We start from the raw sequence: 10898 nt of genomic DNA on the forward strand, positions 1-10898 counted from the left end.
GACCTACCAAATATAATAAATTTTTCTCTAAAAATTATCTAGGTTCCAGGAGAGTGGAGCGTAGCTCAAGTTATTCCACTGTTGGACAAAAAAGCAGCTGGACTTGACCTAGACAACATAACACCAATTCTCTTACTTCCAATGTCGTAAAATTAACAGAAAGGGTCGTTTATGGCCGAATAACAAATTCTAAACAGGATGGCACACTTATGAATCCTTGTCAGATAGAATTTCTTCCTGGGCACCCCATGTAAATCTAGAGAGCCGCATTAAACTTGCTCGCCGCAAACAAGAGTACACTCTAAAAATTTTAACACCCTTAAGGGTGTAAATGACTTGTCCCATGGGTGACACCCTTTTTGGGTGTATTGCTACACCCCAAGCAACGGGATGCAAATTAACACCCCACAAAAGAAGGGGTGTTAATATGACGTCACCTCGCCTATCGGTGTAAAACCAAACAACACCCTTTCTATATGGGGTGTAACGCAGACACCACCCTTTCAATATGGGTGTAGCAGGGACAACAGCCTTCCAAAAGGGTGTTATCCCTGCAAGTATTTTAGCGTTCGCTACAGCCATGTAGTTGATGGCCAGACTAGCTGTTGTGAATGCTGCCTAGCCTTAGCTATGGTACCACCTTGTTCAGTATGAGCCAGAATCTGTGAGGCGTCCTCATATTGCGCTTCTGGTCCGTCATTTGGTAGCATAATGTGCGTCCCTTTCAGGCAAACAACTTAAGGTTTCGCCATTGCAGCAAGGCACACAGGCCATGCTTTTCGTAATCTTCCTCTGCAGTGATAGTACACTGCCGGCAGGATGCAGAGCGCAATAACAATGCGCGCTGCACTAAGGACACAGGATCTCCCGCACCTTGGTGCACCAGTACTTATAACGCCGTGGAAACAGCACACAGCCAAAAGCATGGTTACATGCATTTCAGAAATAATTAAAAACCTCCACTTTTCTTGGTCAAAAATTTTCGCAACCCCAGCTCGACCAGGAGGGAAAGACACCACAGCTCGTTGTTGTAGCTCATATTGAATGCAATTGAGCGCAAGCAATGCATGGATTGGCGACGGTAACAAGTGCACTACTACAGAAGCATACGTTTGCCTGTCAAGCAGTTTTTTGCCGTTTTAAGCACACATTTTATACCTCTATTCATTAAAGTTGTCATTTATCTCCACGGGATGCTTCTACTAGTACTTTCACATATGACTTAAAGGTAGCACTGAAAGCCAAAGAACAAAGTGCTTCCACGCCGATTAATGTTTCAGCATTTACGAACAAAACAGCATGTGTAGCTGTGCATGCTGTTCAATATATAAGCATGCACTATTTCCTGAAATATATGTATGCTCTATTTACTGCCAGTGACCTGCTTATACCCAATAGTTTAGTTTATTTTTCACCATGTGCTTGCATTGAATATACCACAGGCATTGCAAGTTAAGCTACCAGAATAACAATCAGCTAGTCTAAGGTTACCTAATTGAACAAAATCATTGTAAAATTTGTGACGAAATGTCAGAAGTATTTATTTCATTAAAGAGAAATGGTTACATAATAATGTTTGCACATTTTAAATGTAAAAAGGAAAATAGGGAGTAAAACCATACTAATACAAAGACATAAGCACCAAATAATGGGCACAGGCTTGCTCAATTAAATTTTAAGCAGAACAGTTTTTTTAAGTAGCCTGACTACGAACTATTTATTACATGTTTTCATTCGAAAAGCACTGCATCTTATTATAAAGCACAAAAATAACCGGTCACATAAGTAAGAACAAGTCTGAGTGTGTCTTTAACACAAGGATAGAAAGTTGTGCGAGTTAGTACAGTAACATGATCTTGGATTGTAGCGCGAAGTGACACGGACACAGACTAGAAGCAGACAGGATGAGCGCTAACTCTCAACTAAATTTTTATTGAAACGAAGTATATATATATATATATATATATATATATATATAGGTGACTGCAAAAAACCGCAGCACATCTAAATGAATATTGAATACATAGTAGTAAGATGAAGACGGCAAACAAAAGCCATCAGCCATCAACTGCGTGGCAAATCGCAAATCTGAGTGCAAGCTATTCTCTTATCAAGTATACCTGTAGGCATTGCGACCAATGTGCTCCCAAGATGTATGAGGCATTAGTCATTGCAGAGTTGTAAGGACATGACAATCCTAGGATGATTATGTTCTTGAGGCTTTTTCCACACTTTCCATCTTTTGAAACGTGTATACTCTAGTCATGAAAATAAAAATTCTACAACTGGCGTGTGATAAGTTTTGCGTCTTATTTCCTAGCAGCTCATTGAAACGAGCCACGATGACAAATTCAAATGCCGTTACCTCATCAGACATTCAAATTTCTTAAACACAAACAAAACCAGATAGGCATTAGAGTGAGCATGATTTAAATACATTACACTGGTTTAAAGTTATTGCACCACTTTGTGCCAGGTAAAAATGTTAGAAACATCAACAATGTTAAGATTCTACGGCCAACCGTGAAAACTAAATAAAACAATCATTAAGCTTTCTTAAACGGGTACAAGAGCTTTACAACTGGCCGTCTTGGTGATGGACACGCAGATAGATGAGCAGCCATTCCACTGAGACGAGAATGTTGAGGGCTTCGCATGGAAGTCTGCGAGACACTGCAGAGTAGTTCTTGGTCCACATGAAGGAGGTTGCTTGCATGCACATCTGGGCCACCATACTGAATGCATGGTGTTACCGGAACCTTTTCCCCCTGCATTGTGGTAAAAAAGCATGGTTAAGTTTATACGATATTTAATATGCAAAAAAAGAGGTGAGGCATGCAGACAGGACACTAGAGTAGAGAAGTGAACATGAACACGAGAAACATGAAAAATTTCATTAAATTGTTTTATTAGATGAAATTTTTATACTTTGTGTCATTCATTATGAGGGTTCATAACCGCAACATATTTAATATATAAGCAGGTAGAATTATCAGCTTGGTCAGTTTGCACAAGCTCGTTTGAGGCAAGAAATCGAGTTACACAAACACAACCTCAACATTCTTGATTGAAAAAGGAACACCTCAGATGACATGCAGTCCAGTGAGTGGGAGTTGCACAGTTCAAGAAAAACAAATTAAAACTCACAGACTGAAAGCGAATTAATTGATAGGTTTTAGTAGCACAAGGGCATCTTTGGCCAATGAGCGCCAAGTCTATACTGCAAAAGATAAACTTAGTGCATCTTTACAAAGCAAACATATAAAGATAACTAATGCCTCTCTGCACTACAGTTGCTTTGCTCTAGTGTGAAATCATTTTAATGCATGCACACGTACATACACACGCTACACCCAAGTGTAACAGCTGCAGAATTAAAATTGGGCAGCAACAAAGTCGCAACATTTAACCATTGATCCCAAGCTGTACTAGTGACTGGAGGCAGTACCAATATGGCCAATGACGAGTCGCACTCTTTCTGCCCGATGTTACGCTGCTCTTATTGTCAAAGATGAGTTACAGCCGGCATTGAGGGAAAGCTGCCCGCAAGAGCAGCTCCTCTTTTTGTGTTATTTCTAACCAGAGACCAATGAAGTAATATATTTTTAGAATGAGAATGACACCGAAAAATTGAGTACGTAAAAAATTCGGTACATTTTTCCGGAATTAACTTGGGGGTTAACGGCTAAAGAGGCAATCCAGAAACTAGAACAAGTTTTGACATGTTTGCTACCAGTGAATGCTAGAAAATATGTTGGCATTCTGCAGTTTTGTCCAACAATGCAAAAGGGATTCTTAATAACTGAGGAAATAAATGGAAAAGTATCATGAAGTATATTTCGTGAATGTAATGCAGAATCACTCAACTTCTGTTACTATATAATCTCCACTTGAATAACCTGCACTTTCTGAACTAGTTAAGGAGGTGCTGCATTTCACTACTCATTCCACCAGTTCAACGTGGCAGCAACTGCATGTTGTGATTTGTTTTACTTAGTGCAGGCTTTGTACAGGGCGAGTTCACAGCATTCACTGCACTTGGCCGAAAGGTAGTGCATGTTTACGCAGCAGGTGTGGTGCCGCTTCTGCACGAGCAAGGTGCAGAAATAAGAGTTTCATACAATAATTACTAGAGGGAACTCCGACGTTAGTGTCCACAGGAGATCAAACAGGAACGGCTGTACCAGCATGGAAATTATGGGAAGTATATGGATTTGCCTAAACTTCGTCTGTTTGGCTTCAAACGGCTTTGTGACTTTGTAAACTAGTCATTTTCAACAATATACTGTGTAATAAATAAATAAACATTAAAATCATCCGACGACAGGATTCAAACACAGGAACTCTAGAACAGAAGTCTGATCGAAACCATTAAGCCACGGAGGCATGTAACGACAAGCGAGTGCAACGCCCTGATTAATTCATTTCGGGCATACCAGCGCCTTAAGACGCTCGGCGCCTTTCGATTTGGCCACCTGGACAAGCTCAATCGTTGCAATTAATAGCAATTGCGCATGTTGGCGCCGTCTTCTGCACTTCGAAGAGTATAGACTGCGCTGAAATTTACGACAATAAGATTTATATAGCGTATAATATACGAAGCCACAAGAACGTCTGAATTCACAAGCACGAATATCAGACAAATCCATGTGCTTCCCATGATTCCCATGGTGGTGCGACTCCAGCACCAGAGTTCCCTCTAGTAATTACTGTAAGAAACTATGGCAGAAACAGGAGTAATAAACTAAGTTTTGCTGTCCCATAAATCTTACTGGTCATTAATTCCAAGTTTTAGTGCAGTCACATGTCTAGTAGGCAATTGTGGTATTTTGCATAACCATTGCAAAGCCAACTGTGATGAATGTTCACTATGGTAAATTGTTTATGATCGAGTAGCATAGACTACTGAAGCAATCTCTGGAAGGCAAGTCAAGCAATTTTCTTATTAGCAGCCTTTAAACAGCATTCGAGCATATGACACATGCACCTCAGATATGTAGATAATATTTCCTTGACTCAGCAAGAAGCGATGCTTCATGTTCCACGAGGCTACTTCTATCAAAGCAGTATTGGTGCTCTCTAAAAACAATGCCAATGCAGATGATCCAAATATTTTTCAGGGGCAACAGTTATGCCTGAAATCATGCTAGATTAGTTTTTTTAAACACATGCTCAGACCATGTTAGAAGTGCTTCTTAAAATCCGCCTATTTATTAAATTAGTCATATATCTGTACACAAAGGCTACTAATTAGGTCCCATGCTATATCATCATCTTGACAAAAACTTCACTTAGTAATACACATGCTGTGATAAGATTTGAGACCACACTGAGATGCTGAACAAGGTGAATTCATTATTTTTAAAATGAAGCTCCTGTTCTTCGAAACGAGAAGAAAGGATACTGAGGGTCAAAATTTTTCTGAATGACAGCTGGAAGATGCCAGGGAAGGCACGTGGAAACTTATTTGTAATTTTCTATTTAAATGTAGAAATGATAAAGGGAAATGAAAATGGTCAAAAAAAAAACAACCAGGCATGGGGGTAGAACGAACCTACAGCCTTTGCATTAGGCATGCGTTGCACTAACCACTGTGCCACCGAGGCAGCATTCAACCATCCACAATGGCCCCTCAGATTGTCGACGCTCGAACACGGCCGTAGTACCACAGTGGTTAGTATATCACATGCGTAATGCGAAGGTTATGGGTCCGTTCCCCACCCACAGGTGAATATCTTTTAATCCACTTTCACTTACCTAGAATTTATCGTTTCTATACTTCATATAAAAAACTTAAAACATGTTCCTGTATGCTTTCCTTGGCCTCATTATCTTGGCTACTAGGCGCGAAAACACACACGACACAAGGAAGGGGACGGGACAGAGCGCTCTGTCCCGTCCCCTTCCTTGTGTCGTGTGTGTTTTCGCGCCTAGTAGCCAAGATGAATTGTGACCAACTCGCCCAACAAGACGTCCTTTTAAGCTATATCCTCATTATCTGCTGGCTTCTTCCAGTTCTGTTACTTCCAACATTTATACATATTCTAATCTGGTAAGTAAACAGTTTTGCATGATGCTGGAATGCAATATAAAACATTATTGCAGGGCCGTGTTATGTAGAATGCCTTATATTGCCCAGGCAACGTGTATTAATGTCAATCTGAAAAAAAAAAATTCCCACTCAAGGCAGAAATGCTGTGTAGTGCTGTGTGGAACAGGGTTTACCGAAAACATCTTGTTCAGAAATAAAGCCACCAAACAAGGAGGAAATACGAAAACTAGATGAAAATTTGTGCAGTTGCATGTTAAAAATTTAGCACAGCAACAGATGACATAATGAAGGAAGTGCGAAGATGGTCTATTTTGGACACATGAGGCAATATACTTGAAAGATGCATATGAGCTTACACGTGGAGAAATATCGTTTATGTAGCAGCTAAATTACGAACAGGCCTAGAGCACACTGATACAAGGTGTCGAGCATGTAAATCTTATCATGCCCTTAAGTCAAAGAAACATGGCTGTTTCTCATGATTCGCTACACATGGCTGGCTCACACAACTTAGCCACTTCTATATATGCCTTGTAATTGCCAGGTGGTCTGTATGACATGCGCAAACTTTAAATAAGTACAAGTGCCACGTAGCTGGACAGTACCAAGGTAATATCGTTTGTCATCGTTTTGAGGAAGTGAAACCAATTCTTGCATTTTTCCTAATTAGGTAATTAGGTAGTAACAATTATTTAACTGCTCAAATATTTTATTCAAAGCAAAAGTGTCAGTGCGAAAATTGTAGAGCATCCTGAAAAATTCCCAATCCAGCTTTCTACTGCTCAGTAGGTGCAACAAATTTTTCTTTTCAAGCTTGAAAGAAGCCAGTGAACACATGCAAGAAGTGCCATGCAACTAACCGCTCGTGCACCTGAACACCATTTGGCTCCTCCTTTCATGTTTGAAAAAAAACTTTTTGAAAAGAATATTTTAGAAATTGATTAACTATTATTGACTATGTTCTAGGCAAAATGCACGAAATAGAAATAGTGTGACTGCCACTTCCATTTTCGGCGACATGAATTGACTCCATTTGCATGTCCAAATCCAGCTATACATGGTGCGTGTTTTGAGCTGGTTCTGTAATTTAGGCTGGTTTTGACTAATTGAAGCTTCACACCTTAATAATGGAGTCAGCCTAAAAAGAAATTGGTACATAAACAGTCGCTGTCAGTACTCCATACAACTTAGTGCAAAGTGCTTGTGAGCCAAGAAGTTGGTAGTTCTAAGCAGTATTTCTCATTTTGACCTGGTGTTATAGCCCACTTACTATGATGCCATGCTGCTCAGTCATGCTGGTCCCAGCTTCAATCTAGGCCATGGCAGCTGCCCTCCAATGAGGGTAAAATGCAATACCGCTTATGCCCTTAGATTCAGGTGTACATTAAAGAAGCCAGGTTCCCAAAACTTTAGGTTTTGGAATGTAAAAGCCCATAATTTCATTTTAATATCTAAAGGTGCTTTATTAGGAGCAGGGGCATCATTTTGAGCTTTTACTGCACTGCCATGGCACCAAGAAGCTCCAAGTAAATAAAAACAATTTCTTAGACAATGTACATATCTTGCAAACAATTACAAACACTTCTCTGCATGCACCTCCGTTGCTGTTATATTTAGATCCGTATGCCAAGGCGGGTTATGATGTTAGAACATGTTTCAATTTTTTTTACCGCTTTAAAGTTGGTTATTTTGCATCTCACTGTGTGTCGAACGCACATTTCAGTGCATCAATTTCTTCAGAAAGTGCGCTCCCCTTTATTTATTTGTCCATGCAAAAAGGGTTCAGAAGAACTGCTTTCTGAAGGTCTGTATAACAAGCAAAAAACAATTCTATGTAGGCTGCACAAAGAGAAAGGATTGGTTTGTAAATTTGTTATTTAGTTCTTAAAAAAAGAGGCAGCTGTCAGTATTCTGTTCCAAAGTAAAAATTACCCCTACCTGGCTCTGCTTCATTTTCCGATGTTGATGGTCCATTCGGGGGCACTCTACTGATAGGCTGCACTTTGGCGATGTCGGGTGTGCTGTCACCAGGCCCAAGGTCGATCGACATCCTCACCAAAAGTCGAGTCCAAACGCTATGAAAGAAATATCTCATCATTTTGCTATCAGTTTTGTCATCTTGCGTGTTTCACACACGGCCGTCAGTGAAATATTTCGTCACTTGGATACTGAAAGAAATTCAAGCATTTTCTGGCAGCCAAGCTGATGATGATGATGTGTGGTGTTTTATGGCGCAAGGGCCAGGTTTGGCCAAAGAGCGCCATGACAAGTGGTAATGTTGACGATGTATTATGGAAGATGTGACTTGGCTGTAAACTGGCCTAAAAATTGTCGCTGTAAAGTGCGTAAAATTTACGTGCTATAAAATTATGGCGATGACTAATGACGAATACTATTAACATTAAAATCCATCGTGGAAGAATGATGCAACATAGAAAATATATAGGATGGTAAAATTACTTGGAGCACTGCAGCCTCTCCGGAGTCCTTGAAACACAAGGGCCTAGAGGCATGTGCTATACGAAAGAGCTATCACAGCGGCATCCTCTGAAGAGAGGGCGGCAGCCAAGCTGAATACACAGTAAATGGAGAACATTAAAGAGCAAATGCAGTTGTCACATTAGATTGATCAAGTACAGCAGAAATGGAAATAAATCAGTGATACTGTGTCTGTTGGCTTTGAATGCAAGAAACGTAAAAACAGGAACTTGCAGCCACGCCACTTTGAATTTCCCGCGTTTGCTACACCTCACAAGTTTGGCATCGTCCGGTACTCGGGGATAGTAACCGCTTAAAATCAAGATGAACGAGCGTCGGCATAAATTAACAGGATACTTAACCGGGCAATATAGGCGCATAAAAACTCACGTAGCGAAGCTACTGTCAATTACCCGATGACGCATCTGGGGGCGGTGCAGTTTGGGCGAAAATTCAAAAAGGAATGCGAGTTTCACTTGTTTCACGCCTACTAAGCTAACACAGAATTTGAGTTTCTTACTAAACTATGCTGGATATTTACGCTCCGAATAAAACGCTGGAAATTTTGTTACCTCATATTGCATACGTATGAGTGAGGAAATTGCTTTTATTGCGTTCTACCCAGACGTCACGCAGCAGCTACCACTCTCATGCAACAAAAGCATGAAAGTGGTACTCGTGACACCGAAAACAAACATATACAGCACCAACGTTACGCTCCTTGGAGTTGGAACTAAGCACGATCAAGCCAGTTAGTTTTCTAGCTTTCATAACGCCATGAACACGACCAAACATCGAGCGAAAAAACTCTCTGCTCTCGAAAATTATTATCGCTTCCATTTATATACCTATCGCTGCCACAAGCAAAAGTCAATGGGCTAGCTGTCCACAAACCGCAGATTAGACTGACAGCAACATATTACGGTAACGTAAAACAATTTCCACGCTGACTTAGCAGCCGCGGTGTGCTCTAAGTGCCAAAGTTCTCGTTTGCCGCTCGAAATTCACACCATGATCACGGGCACTGCATCTTTCACATGAAATATTGCACGCTTTGCTCCGGAGCTCAATAGGACGGCGAAACGCATTTGCACGTACCTGAAATCCGCATGCCGGAAACCCGTCGACGCTTCCGAGAACGGGGCGCACAGCCATACACCCGTACGGCGGCTTGACTTGGACGTGAGGCACTTCTATCAAACGTTTCACATGCGACATGTTTCACACCGATTGCGCGAGCACCAGAAAATGACGCAGGTTGCATTGCGACGCCGAGCAGACGTGCAGCCACCGATGAGCTGTGTGCGCGGATTGCAGAGAACAAAGCCATACAAAACGTTAGGCGCGAGAAGATGGCGGCTCTCGTTGCGGCCGTTGCGGAGACGAAGCGAACGAAGCAATGACGCGCGAATGAATGTTGCCAACCGTTGGTTCCGCGTTATGGCGGCGGTGGTGGCTTTAGTGGCGTGTGTTGCGGCTGTCTAATTTTTTATTTCTTTTCCCCAAACAGTATAGCTAAGATCAGTTCTTTGTTTGAATTTTTAGTTGTGTCGTTTGGCATTATCTTTGTCTTTTTATGCTATTAAGCGGCCAATTATGGCCTCCCAGGTTCGCGCGCAAATCTCAGAGGCCATAAGACAACTCGTTCGAAAAGGCCGTTATTGTCGTTGTTAACGCTTCATCATCCTTTCTTCAACTGATATAGAAAGGTAGTGTCCCTTTTCCCGGGGTTGGGAGGGGGCGATCAAGACGGCATCGCTCAGCGGGGGGCGGGGGAGTAGGTTGGTGTTTGTTCTTATCGCGAAATTCGCGAACCCTGCGATTTTTTTTATAACGTAAGCATTTCTATACTTCCCCAACAAGAAAAACCATCCGTCCGTCAGTCCGTACCGCACGATATCCTTCAAAATAGAACCCGCAGCAGCGAGTGAATTCACCTTCGTGCTAGCTTCGCTTCAACGCGACCGAAGCGGCGAGAACACTGCGCTCACGAAGCTTTCAGCTTATGCCGCACTATGCGCTTTCCGCAGATCACTTTCAAGATAGGTGTGCGCGCGTCTGTTTTCAAAGCGAAGTAAACGGTGAGAACACAGCGCGTGAAGTTTTCAGCAGTGGGCACACTCTGTCCACAATGCAGTTCGCTTTCAAGATACGGTTCGCGCGGCCGTGCCACAAGCAGCCGCCGCCGGATAACGGTTGATAATGGTTCGTCGCGGATGAGGAGGGCTAAAGAGCGATAACGGCTCAAAACGAACGGAACGTCACCAGCGCGCCTGGCCCCGCCACCTGCAGTACTTTGCTTGCGCTGCCGACCAGAGCAGCCCGTGTCGCCGCAGCGCTGTCGCTCATACTTGTCGGATCAAGTCTC

At 42.0% G+C, this 10898-nt stretch overlaps 1 long non-coding RNA gene across 1 annotated transcript; it reads right to left on the reverse strand.

Moving 5' to 3' along the window:
- Window positions 1–1999: 1999 nt before the first annotated feature.
- Window positions 2000–9911, reverse strand: LOC135909423 (uncharacterized). Its single transcript, XR_010566716.2, has 3 exons — window positions 9629–9911; window positions 7991–8127; window positions 2000–2768 (listed from the first exon to the last, which is right to left on the reverse strand). It is a non-coding gene; the product is annotated as an uncharacterized lncRNA (long non-coding RNA).
- Window positions 9912–10898: the final 987 nt, after the last annotated feature.

The sequence above is a fragment of the Dermacentor albipictus genome, chromosome 1, assembly GCF_038994185.2.
Source record: "Dermacentor albipictus isolate Rhodes 1998 colony chromosome 1, USDA_Dalb.pri_finalv2, whole genome shotgun sequence".
Lineage (NCBI taxonomy): Eukaryota > Metazoa > Arthropoda > Arachnida > Ixodida > Ixodidae > Dermacentor > Dermacentor albipictus.